This window comes from Aythya marila, assembly GCF_965140915.1.
Source record: "Aythya marila genome assembly, chromosome: 7".
NCBI classification, from domain to species: Eukaryota; Metazoa; Chordata; class Aves; order Anseriformes; family Anatidae; genus Aythya; species Aythya marila.
In genome coordinates this window covers 37,753,561-37,773,071 of record NC_139048.1, presented here as the reverse complement: position 1 = coordinate 37,773,071, position 19,511 = coordinate 37,753,561, and positions in this window count along the sequence as shown.

The window sequence follows — 19,511 nt, the reverse complement described above, 5'->3', positions numbered from 1 at the left end:
AGCTGACTTGCTTTGTGCATGCTCCAATGTTAGGCTGCCATCAGATGCTGCTTCTAGTATAGGTAAGGTTCAAATGAAGTATTTCAGGTTCATAAAATACTTTATTTTTTCAATACTTCATTTCTTATTTTCTTAAATAAGAAATAAATTATTTCAGGCATTTTTTTTTTTTTTTTTTTTTTTTTTTTTTTTTTTTTTTTTAAATCATCTCCTGCATGGAGTGACTTTATGAGCTTTGAGCTGCAGGTCAAAGACTGCAGCTGGAGAATTAAGCAAGGTGAACCTGGCATGCTGGCTAGGTATGTAAAGCATTTTACTGTAAAGGTCAATAGACACAAAGGAGAAAGCTGAGGTTTCATCAAAATGGTATAGGGACAGCAGTGAATTAAGAGTGGGATTTCTTTTCTGCTCTTCCTGGTATGCTTCTCTTCTGCTGCCGTGAAGAAACATGAAAAGGACATGTGTGACCTGACTTGGTAGGGATTGCCAGGCCCCAGTGGAGTCCCATCACTGGTTGCCATGAGGAGGGTCACTGTGAGTGTAGATAAGCCCAAGAGAGGCAGGTCATGGATGTTTCATTTATTCCTAATCAAGCAAAGGAATTGCAGGGAGCTGCATAAGAACTGCAAAAGCTGTAGTTATGTTGCAGCAGCAGTTTTCCAAGAGCCTAACTAAAAGAAGAAATACTTCAAACTCCAGTGATTTAAAAGGCTGTAGTTTCCTGTACTTGTTTGGTGGAAGCAACCATCGTAACAATGATACGAAAAACATGACAGAACAAACTGGTGGCTGCTTTAAGGATGGTTTTGAACTCTGTTGATAGAAACAGGGTAATCAGGATAAACAACCTCTGAGATGTGAAGTTTAATGTTCCCTTAAGATAATTATATGGTAGCCTGCAGTAGAGGATCGATAGTATGTAAGAGAGAAAGCTTCCCTCTCTTTGGAAGGAAGGCTTGCTGTGAGGAAGGTTTACAGGACTGAGTGTTATACTGGAAGAAGAGAAGATTGGAAGAGGTTAAGTAAACAGCTCTGCTTGCACTTAATTTGAGGTGTTTAGGAAATCAGCATTAATGGTACAGTATACTTATTATGTGGGGTATTTTTCTCCCCACTCCCTTGCAAATATGAATATCAAAATAGGATCCTTTTTTTTTTTTTTAACCTCAAGAGGAGGAGGCAGTTGTAGATGGCACTAAAGTTCCTGCTAAATCTTGCAAACTACTTCCTAACTTTCACAAAAAACAATCAGCTTGAGTTTCTGCTACCAAGTACAGGAAATTGTTAACCGTGCATGACCACTTTTATGGTAAGCTTTGTGCTTAGTTTTGCTTTCTTATTGATCTTGTCCTATTATTGTGGAAAGGATGAAAGTTAGCATCTAAAATAGGCAAAAAAAAAAAAAAAAAGAGTAAGAGTCAGAGTAAATGTGTCATGCCTGTGCCCTTAACCAATGAAAGTCCCTCTGAGAGCTGTGTAAGTGAAAAGTACTGGTTAAGTATGCAAAAAGAATCTAGAAATTCTGGGGAGAAACACCCTTGGGCATGATTTTGCTTCCAATTAAATTTATTTGGAATCCTGGTTTGTGTTATAGTACTCCATGTAATACGTAATTCCATGTAATAGGTAAATGTAATATGTAATTCCATGTAAAATTCCAGTTCAGTTTTTGAACTAAGTATGTTGATCTGGGAGGTGTTATTGCTGCTACAGTACTTTTACAGACTTGATGATAAGCGCTCCTTGCTTACAGTAGAAACAAGAGTGAACATGCAAAGCAGTAGGATAGAGGAACAAATTTTCTTCAGGCATATCTTGAAGTGTGTGGGAATCTCCTCTTTTCTGCTTTCCACAAAAGGATGCAAATTGCTTCCCCTCCCCCAGATTGTATGCTGGGTGAAATTCTGACAACTGAGTTTAAATATAAAATCCATGGAATCTCATGCAATTTTCTTTGATGTAAAGTTGATGGTGCTAACTAGAAAGGAATTTCAGAATTTAGGTTGTACGGTGCAATTTGCCAGCAGTATTACTGTAATGCAGCACACGTTGCTCTCATATTGCTGTTCTCATGTAACCTTACACCTAGATACAGCAGGCATTGGTGGAGAATTTTAATCCTTGGCTTTTCTGAAAGAGAGACAATGATTTTTGCAGACAGGGGATGGCACTGTTGCACTGCAGCTCTTCAGCCTTCCAAACAAAATGTCTCTATTTATAAAAAGGTCTTGATATTTACCAGGAAGGGAGCAGATGAACCAGATGCATTATTGCAAGATTTTCTTGAAATAGTTCTGCATAAAATATTAGATCTGGGTTACTGTGAATTTTATATTTTGATTAAAAACCCCAAAGATAATGTGTTAGCATGCACTTTAAATTGCATGTTAACAGTAGACTTAGGTTAAGGCAACTCTATTTATTTTGGATTTGAAATGAAACACCTATGTGAAGCTCTGAGAAATCACTAATAATACAATAAACTCTCAGCACTGTGGCCATAATCATTTGGATGAGAATTCTACCAGCAAGCTCTTAGAGAAACTCCCTTCTACCTTTTTTTTTTTTTTTTTTTTTTTTTTAATTCTGGAAACTGCAAACTTCCTTTCTCCAAAGCCTTAAAATGTCTTCTGCAAGTTAGCCATAAATTCCTCAGGGAAAGAGGACAGTTCTAAAGGATGCCTAGTCCACATGGGCAGGCACAGGTGTGTATATGGAAGCAACATTTGACTTGCTTGTCTTGTCTGACCACAGTCATTGAATAGTGGCAGATAGACCAAAATGATTTCATTTGAAAGATGAGCTTTGGTGTGTAAGACAGAATATATCTTGATCAGTGCCTTCAACTTGAGCTGGTACTTGAGTGTAGTCTGAGCCTGTACTTGAGCTCTGGCATCAGCACGCGGCAGTGCAGTATCTAACTGATTCAATCATTTGATGATTATCAGATGGAGTCCCATCTGGGACATGCTGTTAATCACCTCAGTCTTGAGGTGATGAAAGTATAGGTAATGACGAGAAGGTCTGTGTTCAAAATACAGATGGTAGGAAAAGCTGACCAGGCTGTCGCTGTAATATGAAGGCTAAAATTAACTCACTGATTCAGTCCCTTTTCTTGGAGGAGTACAGCTACTTCTGGCTGTTTTCCACCAGTCCACTGTGACTTCTTTAGTTTTACTTCAATGGTGGATGTCTTGTTTTCACCTACATCTATATTTCAGTAAGGCGTGGACAGTTGTCCTGAGCTGCACTGTGCAAGTCTGACGAGGTGAGTCAGGATGCAAAAACTATTGGCATTCATGTGTCCTGCTGAAGCCTCATCACAAACCAGCCACTTTCACTGGTACTGTGAAACCTCTTGTGGCAGAAAGGACCATGTCTATGACTACCAGCAGAAACATCTGAAGTGAAAAGAATGAAACTACTCTAAATATATAAATAAATAAGAAGTTATGTTAAGTGCCAAGTATGTCTGAAAATTTTCCTGTCCTCTGAAAACGCATGACTGAGTCAACTGAAACAATTTGTGTTTTGTTTGTTTGTTTGTTTGTTTTTTGTTTGTTTGGTTTTTAAGGGGAGAGGAAGAAAATACAGATAACTTTTGAGGCCACTTTACTTGGCACTTAAAAAACGGTTTTAGCATGACATTTAGTATTCAAAGAAAATATAAAATATGCACTATGCTTATTTCTGGGACAATTTCTTTTTTAAACTCAACTTGAACTCACCTCTCCCCACCTCCATCCTTCCTGCCATCTGTGGGAAGAACTGAAAGAATGAGCAGCTTTACTACTGGAGCTCGATTTCTTACTTGAAGGACAGGCCCTATTGCTGCCTGCTGAGGTGTGTAGGTGACTCAACTCTGAGGCCTTCCTACTCTAAGGAAGTCAATTTATTTTCTGGACAAGATAAATCAGATTAGAGAGAACCTGTATGCTTCTTTGACAGTATCAAAGGCAGCCAATCGAGCTAATAATAGCAGCATTATTACAAGGCATCTGATTCTCATCCATCACTAGAAAGAGATAATTAACTAAGAAGCCCTTTGGCTTATTCTAAGTCCATACCTAGATCCCAAGGGTCAAGTGCATGGAAGACATGTACTAAGAGCAGTTTTACAGTCTGTGTTAGAAAGTTGAAATGTTGGTCGGCTATTTTATGATGCCCTGGTGATGACTTCTGGAGTATGCTTCTTTCAAAACTATATTCAATCTATCTTTGCTGAGTTGCTAATGATCGTTGCTAGGCAGGAGATTGTTTGTTATCCTTAGGACACCTGTAGAAAGAGATTACAAGGATCTAGTGGAAAAGATGCTGAACCATTTTTTTTTCCTCCAGCATTCCCCAAATTTTAGTGAACCACTAACACTTAGCTGGAACAGCCTAAGAGCCAGTGGAGTAGCCAGGAGCTGGGAGCTGTCTCAGAAGATTCCTTGTCTTCTTTCTGGCCGTTGCAGTACCATCACAGTCACATTTGTGAGGTAGCCTGGAAATACCATGAATATAAATACACTAAAAATGTTCCAGATTTTGTTTCCTTTGGGGGCTTGCATAGTAAAGGTAGCATTATTTCAAGTGCTGTTTTGTACAGTCTACTTCTCATTAGCAAAGTGCATTTTGCACCTGTAAGTTTTACCTGATCGTGCTATGCACATTTGTGTGGTAATGTGGTGACTTCTTCATGAGAAGTAGAAATGGGAAAAGTGAACCTATTAGTGAAATACTGTTGGAAAATTATTTCACTTAAGAATTTTAGAACATGACGTTACCGCAGGGGCTTAAAAAACAGAGCTACATTTCCTCATTTACTACTAATTATTATTATCTTAGCCTAGAAATTCAAACTGACCATACCTGTTAGAAAACATTCAGTGGAACATCATGCAAAACTCAGTGTTCTGCATTAAGTGCTGTCACCAAGCCAAAGTACTTGACTGTGGTGTTCCTCTTGCACTTCTGCCTGCCGTTCATGATGAGAAATGTCTGTGTGAAACAAATCTAAGATATGTAGCACTTATACACTTAGCACTGCTGAAATTGGGCTGTGAGTCAAAATGTTGATGACCTACCAGGCACTGAAATGAGGCTGATGATGCGTAGAGTGGTGAAATGTTTATTTCAATACTTAGCTGATGATGCACTATTTATTTTAAGAGTATTGAACTGTGTAGTTGTAATAAGGTTTTGAAAGGCAGTTACAAAATGTCCTGATTGTGTATCTGCCACAGCTAGAGATGAGTCTAAACTCAGTAGCCAAATACTCCAAATACTGCTGGATTCTAGCTGCTCAATATATAAACCTAAATCTGGTTTTGTATTGCTATAAAATCAACAAATATGCCATTATGTGGAGACATACCCAGTTAGGTAGAATATTCTTTTAAGAAGCATCCTGGGTTAGACTTCAAGATGTGAACTGTTGCACATTTCTGTTTGGATAAGAGTTTTGGATGTAGACCTTTTAAGGTTACTGTTCTAACTCAGTCATTATTTGACTTGTTTGTTTACAGAGGGAGTATTTGTACCAACACGATTATGTTGTGGATTTATGGATAAGCATTCCGAATTTTCCTTCCAACATGCTTGTGTTAGCGTTGCTTCATCCATTTATAGCTACATCCTTGAAATCTTAATATTTTTCCCTCCTCTTGAAGTAAATTCTTTTAAATTATTCCTTTAACTAGGAGACTCCTAGTTAAAAAAAATATCTTTTACAGACTTGCAAATAAACTCTTTCTTTGAGCCATTATACTATGATCACTCCTATTTTGAAAAGAAGATCTATTTTTCATTTCTTAGGATAGGAAGTACTTTATCTTTTCACCTTAGTTCATTTGATCCACAGTTAATATTGCTTACTCTGAAAGAACGACTTGTGTATAAAAGGTCATTGAGTTATAGAGACCCATAATGAAACTGTCTTTGGGAATGATTAAAGATGTAAAGCAATAGTGGCTGTAAGAGCCGTTTGGGTTGCTACATCCTTGCATCCTTTCTGTTTAGAGCAAGTAATCAAAGGGAGAGTTTACAGCCCAGTCACGTTTTTTTCAAGCTGAGAGGTCTGAGGGATGGCACGTTCCAAAGTGCAATGTGCAGGGGCTGAGGGAAAAGGATGTGTGGGATGGAAGTGTGTTAACCAGATGGCTCCACCTTGCAGCTTTTGGGAGTCCTTAAAGGAAGTGAGGGAAAGATCAAGGTAGCAGATCTCTGCCTGAGAGGAGTTTCAATCAAAGGGAGATCTATGTGTGCTCTTCACCTCAGTGGTTCAACTGGACAAGGTTTGAGCACACCCTGTAAATAAACTCCCTTGTACTTCACTTTTCATGTTTCCAAGCATGCTCTTGTTGAGTTGGGCAATCTGCATTGTGCTAATGGGGCTCTTTTTTTTTTTTTTTTTTTTTTTTTTTTCTGGACATGTATAAGCTTGTATTTACCTTTCCTTTCAGATCAATGAAACAAATCCAATCTTTATAACTCTTTGATTATAGTGCTCCTATTGATAAGAAGTTTCAGACAGTGGAAACCACGCAGTATTTGGCTCACTGAAATCCGTGTGCTCCTTGGTGACCTTTAATTTAATTAAAATGATCCAAAATACCTCTAAAGACCTGTCTCGCTAGGCTAAGCATGGATAGTATCGCACTCAAGAGCTCAATTTAGGGAACTCTGTGTCTTTATAAAGATGAAGCATGTGGGAATTGTAGGCTACCACAAAAGCACAAAGCAAAATATAGGAATGATAAATGTTGCACAACCTATAACATTTCTTTAACAAACATACCACAGTTAATACTGAAACACTCTGTGGTACCCATGTAAGAGCAGCCTTTAGTATAACAAGGACGAGATATTATTAGCAAGCAAAAGCTGAATCATGACTATATATATTCTCCAAAGAGGTGGAAACAACATCTATTTGTGTTTGCACTTAAGGCAGATTTCAACATGAGGGTACATTGATTATTTATTTGCTGCATCTAGAGACAACCACCATTCATTTAAATGAGTTTGAACAAACTTTAAGTAGTGACATTTAAGTAAATTACAGGCAATGTTTTTCAATTTTCATTTTAGAATTATTTGTGCCACCTGAAAGCATTTTAGTTCCCGATCTCAGCTTTTCTTGCTGTTATTCACTTCTTGTTACTGCATCACATTTCATAAGCTAAGTGAGGTTGCCGTGGTTTGTTCCAACATGGTTTACTGAATTGCCTGATCTGCTAAACTTAGCTTCTCTTAGTGTACGACTCCCTGAGTTTTGTAAGAATAGCTCACTGAGAGTGGCTTGCTAGAAAAACAGTGTTTGACAAATATTTATAGGAACAAATAGAAACTTCTCCATATCCACCCCAAAAGCCCCAGTCCATTTTCACTTAGTCTTAATCTTCTGTCTAAATTCCAGTTTTTCCTGTAAGCTCTGTCTTTAAGAGAACACATGGTTGCTTTATGGGTACATCACTCAGAAGATTGATGTTGGAGGTTGATTGGGTGCCCTTTCGTGAAACTGCTATATTTTTTTGATGCTTGATGGTCTTCCTTTGACTGACTGAGGCCAGGCTGTAAGTAGCACGAGCTGCTCTTTGTGTATAAAAAAAAATAATAATAAAAAAAATAAGCAAATGCAAAGTTATTGTCAAGAGTTAGCAATTTACCTGAAGTACTTACATCAACATGTTTTAACACTGATACCTGTAAACAGTCAAAGAGCTACTTCATTTTTTGGTAGAAATGCAACAATATCTTATATTTATCTAACCTCTAAGAAAGAAATGAATCTCATATTCTGGGATGGGAAGCATTATAATCCTGTTGGTTAAGACAGGCTGCTTTTTGTTGTGCTGTAGACAAGTAGCAAAGACGACAGTTCCTGTCCCAGGGAGCTGACACTTCCAGTTATCTGACAGGCTGTGACAGAGGAGCACAATGAAGACTTGAGGTAACAGTAGAGACTGTTCAAGGTGGAAACAACTGAATGTGGAAACAGAAATCATATGCTGATAACCCTAAGAAACTACCAAATTATAAATTGTCCTTTATGGAGCTTAGATATTTCTTCCTGTGTTTGCTTGACCTATGAACAGCTCCGTATCTGTGGGTCCTGTTGGGATCGATAGTCCTAATTAGACCTTTATCCAGCAATATAACCCCCTCCAGCTTTATGCTGATATGAATACAGAGTGATCCATTTCACAAAAAAATCAATCACAATTTCATTAATTGCATTAAAAGCAGCAGCTTATGCTCAAAGGGAAACTAAGTTCTGAATATTGGGCCATTTGGTGACTTAATTAGATGTTGAAGTCGATGATAATCAAACTTATTACTGTTGATATACTCCAATATTAACCTTCATTATGAGTGCTTTAATTTCATGGCTAATATGCAAGAACAATGCAACCTTTAGATATTGACAAATTTAATGCGAATAGATCTGATTCTAATTCTGTACTTTAAGATATCTTTTTTGATGCCTGTGTTTTCTTTTTCTTTCTTTTTTTTTTTAATTTTTCAAGAAAAAAAAAAAAAAAGAGTAGTTGTCATTTTGCCTGTAGTAGTTTTAGATCTCTGTGAGCTTCTCTCATGAGGCACCTTCTCCTGCAGAGATCAAAGAACAAAATCACTTCTATCACATTTGTGGATCATTGCAATATATGATTGTGTGTGTGTTATGTTATTTGAACGACTGGTTGAAATCAATTACATGAAAGTGTAAATTGCTTTTTAAATAGATTAAAATCAGAAGACAGAAGATACACTCCTCAGCATATCTATCCAATCTGTTTCTTGATGTTTAATGGCTCAAGTTCTCATAACCAAAGCCTTTAGTATTACATGCTGTAACATTATCAACACTGCTGAACTGCAGCTCCTGAACTGTCAGAAATTCCATGCATTAAAAAGAAACCAACAGATGGCATTTTATAAACCCCATGTTTCATTGTCCTATAAATAGAGATTATCAAATGCATAATGAGCACCCAGCAAGAATAATATTCCTTCTCTGTTAACTACTTTTATTAATCATAAGCAAGCAACTAATACCATTTTTTTTCTCTTGCTGATAAACTCTTTGTAATATACATGGTATTATTATTGTAAGGTTGTGTTCATCTGTGAGTTAACATTTGAATGTAGATGCCAAGAATGCAAATGGCACCCACTTTTTTGGTCTTCTGCTAATTGTATTCCTATAATGTGCATATATGGGCATTATGATTATGTCGTAGTTAACAATAAGGATGGATTTCAAACGGTTGGAAATCAGATTTTCTTTTTCTAGAAGGGAGGGTGGTAACTGGCAATTAGGTATAACGTAAGTCTGAGCTGAAAGGAGGTGAAAGAAATTGCTTTTAAAATAATAATAATGCCGGGTAGACAGAGATTGCTTATGGATGGTGTACCCAGCTGTGCAGGAGAAATGTCAAAAGATGGTTATGGGAGCATTTGGAATGTAGAAAAATCAATCTACAAGGATGTTTATATATATATATATATATATATGAAGGATATATATATATATACACACACATATATATACATATATATATATATATAAACACCTTACATTTTATTATGCTTCCTTAAGACTATTATTCTGTGTGCTGTCATTATGAGAGTCTTTCTGTTGTAAAGTTACTCTACCTTTTCTCACATAATTCCCTTAATGTTATTTTTTATTTATTTATTTGTTTGTGTTTTTGTTTGTGAAAGAAAAGCAATGAGCTGCTTGCAGTCATGTAAGAAGTAATGAGCTAGACCATTGTGTTAGAAGAAAATAGGTCGACAAATCAAAGTTGTGCTTTGGAACAGAGAAGGTATCAAAGAGAAAAGAACCCCTGTTATTTGGCACATCTCCTGTCAGCTTGATTAAGGGCTTGTTGAGGCTATATCCATGTAGTAGTTTTGGATTTGCATCAGCAGTTCCAGTGACTCCTTGGCAAAGATTCATCTTTCCAAAGGTAGCAGTTCATTTGCGACTTGCTCAGCTCTCAAGAAAGAAGATGGTGCCTCCCAGAACTTAGTTTGGCTTGTGGCATTCCAGGGTTTATATGCCCAGTTTTACAACTGACAGTAGTAGACACTTTATTATAGATGTTGCTATACTTTTATTTGAGAAAATACTCACTTTTACAAGGAAAAAATCTTGCAAACATACAAAGAGAACCTTTGTTCTTTTGTGAATTGTTTTGCACTGTTTGTCAGCAGATAATGTCATGAAAGGAATAAAACTGCCTCTTTGTCTTAATAAGCAATGAAACCACTATACTAATAATAGTCTCATTAGTAGCTATTTGTCTATTAGTCAAAATGCATACAGAATGATTACGGAACTGGGATTTGGACCTGTAGCTGTGAAAGGATATTTAGGGTAGAACTTGAGCTTCCACTACAGTTTTCTTGGTGCAGCCCCTCTGCTGCAACACGCTGGCCCTGAGAGCTGCGTTGGCTTTTCTGGATCCTTCCTTGGGGCTGGGGTTGGCTGTGGCTGTGGAGGAGGGCTGCAGAGGAGGGCTGCATTAATGCAACTGTTATCCAGCCAGAGTGCTGCTGGGAGGAAAGGGAGTCCAAAACCTGGGCTTTGATCTATCCTCGGGAAGGATGGGACAAACACACAAACTCCATACCTGCGCAATCATTGTGTGCTCCCTGGAATAGCAGTCTGTTGCCCTTGTCTATGAGGATGATCGTTAAATCATAAGCAAGGGATTAGTTTTATGTTCCTGTTGTTTATGTTAGAGAAGCAAGATGTCAGAGGATGGATTCTGTTCTAACATATGTGTTACTGTTGGTAGTAGACTCTGCTGTGCTTTTTAATGAGAGTATTCCCAATAAACTTTTCACTGGTAGGGAAATGAAAAAGGACTGGAAAAGTCCTAAAAAGTCAGCTTGGAAAAAGGCCTCATGCATTTCAAACTATCCAAGACTTTCTGGCCACTGTGTGAGCTAGAGATAAGGCATAGAAAGCTTAGAAACACACGTGTGTGTTTCAGTAATTTTCCTATCTCTTCTAAAAAAAAAAAAAAAAAAAAAAAGTTCCATGTTGATAGACATGCAGGTAGAGGAAAGAGGCCAAAATGAATAATCCTGCTGAGGGAAGGCTACACTGTAAGTTTATAAAACATTCTTGCTACAGTTGTAAACAAATTCTGTTTTCTATAACTACGTGTTGCATTAGTGGGTGGATGGACAGGCCACCTCAAAAAATCTGCAATAGTAAACATAAACACTTGAGCGAATTAGTAGATTTTGAGAACTAGGTAGCAAAGCTGAAAAGATGTTGTTAAAAGTCATCTTTTGATCATTAAAAAAAAATAAATAAACACAATGCAGTAGTATGTGATAACAATGAAGCTTTAAAAGTAAAATGTTGTTGCTGTGGAGCTCAGTAAGTCCAGTTTATCAGTTGAAAACCAGGGAATGCCACCCCTGGCATTAGCATCCTTCTCTTGGCTTGGATCTGAGGTCAAGCTGGCTGCTGGCTGCTTGGCTTGGCTTTTTCACCTGTATTTTATTGTCCCATGAAGTCTGAAACAGTATACTAACGTGGTTTATGTACTACATACAAGCAACTGATGCTTGGTGCCTTACTGGGGAAGGGAACTGGTACTTCCTTTAAACCCTCTTTGTGTACTCTTTGTGAAGCATTAATTGGAAGCAATACATTTTTTTTTTCCTGTGAAGAAGAAAACTCGTCCTTTTTGTGAGCTTTTTTGGTTATCCTTAGCTGTATTAATTTAGTGATCTGATCCTTTGAACCTATTGATTCAATTGTAACTGTTTAGTCAATTTTGTTCATTGCATTATTCCATTTTTAATTAGTTTAGTAAAGCTGTATAGTGAAGTATCTTAGCACCACTGTTTTTTTTTTTTTGTTTTTTTTTTTTTCTTGTTCAGCCTTGAGATGAAATCCATACATATTCAGAACAGATTTATTCCACTACACTGAAACAAGAGTCATGAGCTCAAGGTTACTGGAACCAACATATGAGAAATTCACTTGCCTCATGGATTTGTTCCTTCATCAGTGTTCAAGAGTCCCCTGTAGTCTCAGTATCCTGGATTGCTTTTCCCTCTATAAGCAATGGAAAGTTTGATTTTTGTGTTAATGGAAAATCATTTGAGCTGGTGTGGTGCCACCTTCATCAATAGAGAGGTGTTCTCACCCTGTGCAAGGAAAATCATGATTCCCTTCTATCTGTAGATAGAGAGAACTTCTGCCCCAACATTTACAAGTCTAAACATAAGAAATCATTCACTGCATTTTAATACACATCCTCTTGGGCTGTGTTGGCCAAAGCACAATAAAATACAATGGCAACTACTGATGGAATTGAGCAGACAAGCTACTGCCACTGAACATGAGAGAAGCTGTGGATTTGTCCCCGTGCACCTGGTTGGCAGGGGTCATGCAGGAGCCAGATATGCACAGCTTGACCTCAGGGCAGGGAGCAGTGCTGGCTGGCACATACAGGCTCCTTAACATGGCTAGGCAAATTTCCAGAGTTGTTCTCCAGCTAGTGGCAGCTGGCCCTGCAGTTGGCCTGCAGAGCTAGGGTATGTATCCACATAATGGAAGCTTGTGATCTTGTGATTTTTATTAGCAGTGATCTAGATGTATAAAATATGAGTATATCCCCGGATCATCATGATGATCTGTGACACTGAATGACTGAATAGATTTGTTTCTCATCCTGTGGAGAATGTACGTGGGTGGGGAAAGAGACAGAAAGATGTCACTGTTGGAGGGCTTCCACTTGTAGGGCCAGAAAAGCCTCTGCTGAAAACAATAATGAGCTCAGGTTATAATGCAAAGCTACCAGTCCCAGAAGATTACACAAGGTCCATGTGTACATCGTCACTTTTATTATGAACAGGGAAGAGGGAAGTTCTGTGTTACTAACATATCAGACATAACCAAAAATTTGTTAAACCAGGTGTCTTGGGCATGTTGGGTTGAAAAGAAAAACAGTTGCAGGGGAAAAATATTCTGTCTGTTAAATCAAGTACTGCAGTTAATAATTATGTATGCTTGTCAGGTTTGTTTTCTTAAATGGATGAGAGGATGTAACTGAATTGATATAATGTACCAACAAGCATGGCTTTGCAGGGATATGTTCTGTTCTAACTGCTCTTTACTATAGTAGCAGTTTTATTCAATGTGGAATTTAGAGGCAGGTGAAGGTTCACTAAGAGGTGTCTATAACATATTTATTAAGAGACTTGTTTTATGTGTATAATGCAGAGGTGTTCGGAAGCTAGTTTGCAGCATAGAAAAACTTCTGAGCTTTCAAAAGAAGCAGCCTTGGCTTTGACTCATTTCTTAGGCCTGGTTGGCCCTTAACTAAGAAGAAATCCACAAGTGCAGGTTGAATAGAGAAGCTTAGATGAAGCAACAGGACTTAAGGGTGGCAAATGCTGTTATGTCTCCTATCTCTCCTAAAAGCATTTTACTTGGTAAAATATAGGAACTATGTGGAGTGATTGAATAATAGGTGCATCTTCGATTAGTGTTTGTGCTGGATTGCTTTGGACTCTGACTGTAAATCTGCCCCTTGACAGAGGAACCTGCCTTTCGTAATAATCGAGTCAGGTGATAGACTCCAAGCTCTCTGAACAAACCACTGGGGAAAGTAAACTATGCTTTGTCTGTAACAGTAAGTCCATCAAAAGCATAAGCAACTAATTACAATTTAGAGGTAATGCTCCAGAGGTAAAGAGGTGAGGCTTAGATACAGAATCTTGTTTTATTGTAGCATGTGATGTAAAGGTTGCAGTGTACTTGAGGATATATATTCCTGGTGCCTGTTAAGTACCAGGAGTGAAAGAAGGAGTTTGTAGTAAGAAAGGTAAGGACTGCCTATTCTTGATTTTTTTTTTCTTCACCTGCTGTGTAAAAAGGAGTGTGTTTAGCTATGTGGGTAACAGGCTTTGTGGATCTGCAGATAGATCAGCACAGATGAAGGCACTGGTGCACTCAGCCTTCCCAGCAGGAAGAAACCAAAACTAGGAAAGTATGGTCCTCCTGTGTTACTGCAACAAGCCTGCTTTGCAAACTAGGATTCAGCTGGCAAAGCAGTAAGATAACTAGGAGATTTCTACCAACCTGGGAGCCACTGGGGGTATGAGAAGCAGCACAGATGTACTGGGGAAGTATTTAGAAGTGATTTTTTGAAAGGAGTAAGCAGCACCACAGGGGAACTGGTCAAGCAATGATATGTTGATGATAAATCTGGAGGACTTCTTGAGAACATAACAATTCTGTTGTAAACATTTTCTATCCGAAGTATGGTATTTAAATTTAGGTCCTAGTATATCTATCTATCTATCTATCTAATCTATCTATCTATCTATCTATCTATCTTTTTTTCTTGTTCTCCTGTGTATAATTTGTATAATGCAAAGTGCTCTTCCAAGATTGGTTTGCTTACTTGCTTGTAGAGCCTTGCATGACTCAGAGCAGTATGTAAAGAACATGCCTGTGTTTCCAGGGAGCAGAAATCCCTACCTAGGTATGCTCTGAAAGGTCAAATTCAATTTAATAAACTTATCTCTTAGGAAACAAAAGCATTATTTTTAGCTAGTGAGTAGGAAAAAAAAAAAAAGTTTGCATTTAAAAATAATAATTCTAAAGCATATTTTGTAAGTGAAAAATGCTAAAAACTCATACTACTGAAGTCATACAGGTGTAAATCCTCAATACTTGTTGAAGTCTGCAGCATTACTTGTTACTAGTATTATACAGTCCCTGTAAAGAAAGGGTTGTTGTTGCTGGGGAACGTAATTCAAATTTGGTCAAAAGGCTGTATCCTGCCAGCATTTGTAAAATAAGACTCCTAATCAATACCATTGCTTAGAAATCAATGCTGCATGGTATAGTCATGTATGATAATACAGCACTGCAGCAAACAAAGTTATTTCAGTTGCAGACTTGCACTCAACTGGATAGTACACAGCTGCAGTGTAATATATTGTTGTGTAATGCAGCACTGCTTAGATCAGAAGTAAGATCGAGTGTATTTAATGATATTATGAAAATATCAATGAATTTAACAGCTTTAGAAAACACTGGTCAGTGACATTTCCCAAGGGTGCCGTGGCAGGGACTGTGGTTCGCGGAGTGCTGGATGCTCAAAGTGCTGCCTACTTTGCATCATCCCTGCCCTTTGCATAAACTCTTTATCACAATATCTTTGATGGGTCAGTAGACCAGAGGAAAAAAATAAAAAAATAAAAAATAAAAATAAAAACACAAAACTTTGAGGTCTTTATATGCAGTCTTTCAGAACTGGTGAGTCAGGTGAGAAATGTGTGGAGCAATAATTTGAAGTGCATTTCTAATTGGAATCAATCTAAAATAGCCAGTAAAAGCACTGGGTGCTGTTGTAGTGCAGGTTGGGCTTTTCTCCAGAGCTTTTCCTATCTCCCTCAATATAAGTTCTTGTTTGTTTGTTTGTTTTTCCCTGTCTCATACTGGATTAAAGAAATAAAAAGAATTGGAGAGCAGAAATCCTGTCATTCAGATCAGCAATGAAGTTTGGTTATTGGACATATGCATCCAGACTCAGCTGCGTGGAATGGTCTAGACCTGAGGACCACATGAAGCATTTTCTGTTTGAAATTATTTTAAACATGAGAAATATTTGTACTTAGTGAATGATTCACAAACTTGAAATTACTTGAAATTAACCATTTGACCTGCCAAAAAAAAAAACCTACCATGTCTCCTCTACACCTCCTAGAGAAGTAGGACAGCTGACCAAGTGCAGCAACTGAGGAAAGGAACTTGATGTTCTTGTTCCCCCCTAAATTGAGAACTGAGTACAATGTTCATGCAACAGTCCACTCAATTAGTCATGAAATGAATCGGTGACTCTGGTGGGAATGGAGCCCAGGAATCATGGCCCTTCTGCTCCAACTGCTGGATTGTACTGCCTTTTAAAAAATAAATAAATAAATTTGAGCAGGAAATGTAAGAAATGCTGTTCAAGAAATACGGTCACAGTTTAGCATACTGGTTGGTTTGAATTCCACCCCCAACACCCCAAGTGAGAGATGTACAGTAATTGAATGCTTTGCTAAGATTAATTTTAAAGTCAGGCATACAGTGAGAATCAAGCTGATGTTTCTGTTATAAAACCTTCATTTCATCTGTTCATTCCTGGAAACATGAGTATGAATTATGAACTCCATGACTGGCAACCTTTTCCTGAAGAGAACACATCCCTAGGAGAATTTATTCTCCCCCTCTGTGTGTGTGTGGCTGCCATTAATGCTAATGGAGTCACTGAAAAGGCAAATATGCCCTTGTTTGCACAAACAGCTGCAAAGTAGATATTGCAAAACTATGCTGGGAAAAAAAACAAAACAAAACAACAACAACAAAAAAATGCCAACACTCCATGACACAGTGCTACAAGTCAAAAGAGAGACCTTAGTAGCTGGAAGTGGTCCATTGTGAGTCAGTCATTAAATATAATATGTTTTAGATTGGACTGTTGAGAAAGATCAGGTTTTCTTAAAGGTAAAATTACTTTCCACTTAGAGTACTTTTCATTGTGGAGCTTTTAAAGGACTCTGCACATATAAACTGCATCAGTATTTAGTGATGGTAAAGGACTGAGTTAGTGCAATAGAACATATCCTTCATCTTTGGCTGAGATGCAGCAAAGGATAGTGTTCAAGTTCCTGGCTTGTAGCAAAATCTTTCTGATTACATACTTCTCAGTACTCAATGGAGTTTCCAGTGAAGTAGGAATAAACACAAGATAAGCTACCATGTCTTGGCTGGAGGGCCCAAATTTTCAGATCTGTTCATTTTTTTCTGGCCATCTGCGTCACCATGCAGCAGCATCTATTTTACTGGTTTTGTTACTGTCTAGGTGGTGGGTAAAGTGAGAAGCAGCAAGAATATGTTTGGTTTTTCTTTTTGGACTTTCCTGTCTTTTTGGGCTGATGGCAGAAGGACAGCCATTTTAGCAAGCCTTGCTATCTGTGAAAGGCAGCTCCTTGAACAACTTGTTAGACTGGACACTATGTTCACTGTGGATAATTCAACATGAGGCGCCCAAGATGGTTTGAATAACTTTTAACAACTTGGAGAATGGGTGCTGTATCATTTCTGCTCTCCTGTCCACCCTAATATCTAAAAGAAGAAAGATGTTTAGATCTGTTTGGTGGAGAAATTTGTAATGTTTTTCCCTCTGAGATGGATGCCAGTGAAGTTAGTTCAGAGATTTATTTTGATATGGCTACTATTAAATTGTGAGTAACTAATAATTTTTTTACTCAAGGAGCTGGCATCCTTATGGACTTGTACGGTAACACAGAGATAGCAATCACACTTTTTTTATTCCCAAACTCCCATTTTTTGGAAAAAAGGTTCTGTGCTCAGAAAAGCAGCTTAGAGTTTAGCCTTTTCCAGTCAGTGTCCAGTGGATATAATGACAAGGGAGTTACTTAGCAATGAAGGAGAAAAGATTTTTCCTGTAACTGAGTTACACTCGCATTCCCAGTGGTCACAACAGAGGATTCTTTGGCTGCCCGTGTTTTAGAGCTCTCTACAGAACACCTTGTGGTTGTAGTAAGATGTTGTAAATAAACAGATTCCTTTTGAGTGTCTTCCAAATCAGTGTTTATTAAATAGAAATGCCGAGACAGAGTTTAAACTTACCAACACTGATACAGCCTGCCTTGGACTAAAATAAGAGTGTATTTATACAACTAGGAAAATGTGGGTGGTTGCAAAAGCCTGTATAGGTCCATGTCTATTGTGAAGAAAAAGCCTGCTAAGGAAAAACGAGGCATGAAATGGCCCAAATGGAAAAGAGGAGTGGGGAAGTAAATATGAATCTTATCATGATGCATCAGATATTGAATAATGGAATTAAGCAAACATAAGTATGAATTAAATCAAATATAGGCTGTGTGTACTCTGCTGAACTAAATCAGGTAAAGATTTGAGACGAATAGTGCTTTGCCTTCCTTATGGTATCTTAAAAGGCCCACCAATCCAAATAAAGTGTTGACTATTGCAGTTTCAGATTGTTTGTAGGCACACAACAAATTAATCAAGAACAGCAACTGTCCTGCTGTTGTGGTTTAACCCCAGTGAGCAGCTGTGCACCACCCAGTGCCTCGCTCACTTTCCCCCAGCAAGATGGGAGGAAGAGAATTAGAAGGGAAAAGTTAAAAGGTTTGTGGGTTGAGATAAAGACAGTTTAATAAGAAAGAAGAAAACAAAGAAACAAAAACCATAACCAAAGGAAAAACAACACAGCCCCAGAAATCAACAAGTGATGCAGAAAGCACTTGTTTACCACCAGCCAACTGGCAGCGCCAGCAGCTGCCTCCCCCCCTTTCACTGCTGGCCATGAGGTTGCGTGGTGTGGAGCATTGTTGGTCAGTGGGGTCAGCTGTCCCAGCTCCGGCACCTCCCAGCTTCCTTGCTGCCTGCACAGCATGAGAAGCCAACTCCTTGACTCAGTGTAAGCAGCCCCCTGCAGCAACTAAACATGGGGGCTTATCAGCACATATTCGTCACAAATCCCAAACAGTTGCACCTTGTGAGCTACTATGAAGAACATTAATGCCATCCCAACCAAACCAGCACACACACAAAGAACTCTGTAGTTCAGTAACCTCTTCTTGCTCAGGTCCCTTGCTCCAGGAAGGTTATCATGATATGCTATCAACCCTGAATGGAGCAAAGAAGGTTTCAATAAGATAGAAGAATTTTCAGTAAAACAACTGAAATCTTGGGCTGTCACCACAGGAGAATGACAATGTGATTTAAATACAAGCATTCCTAAATTTATAGAGGTTTCTTTTTCCATTATTGTTTCCAAAGAGGAGAGCTATTGAATTTCCTTACAAAAGGTACAATAAATACATATATTTTTTGTTACTATAGACCTTCTCTTGGGTATCGGGAAACGAGGGAGACTGTTGCAATGCTATGTAAAGAAATTTTTGTTTGTTTGTTTGTTTGTTTTAATGCTTACAACCCTGTAGACTGAGCAGCTAACACATGGAGAAACTTACTGCATCTTCATGCATGTATGACTGATAGAGGAGTTCCATTCACTTTCAGAGGGAATAATAATCATTGCCACATGTACCTGCATAGCCTTTTAAATATGGATACATATCCAGCTTTTACCTTAGCTAGGTGTAAATGCACAGACCATTATAGATCTTTGCTGTCAGGGGGACTGGAGAATCTCCTTCCAGACAGTACCTTTCTCTCCCCCTGCTAGAGTTAAAAGATTCTCAAGAAAACTCTGAGTGTAGCTTTGGAGCACATTATTATATCTTCTGTCTATGTTACCCACACTGTCAGTCTTTTTTCTGTTCTTCCCCTTCCCAGGCAACATCCATAATTTCCCTCTAATGTTTCTCACCCTGTTTTAAGCACTTAACATTGTTCTGATTTTTACATTGGGAAGCCTCAGCAAATGCCTATAGCAAGTGGAAGGAAGTTAGGAAAAGGCAGGAGAAATGCTGAATCTCAA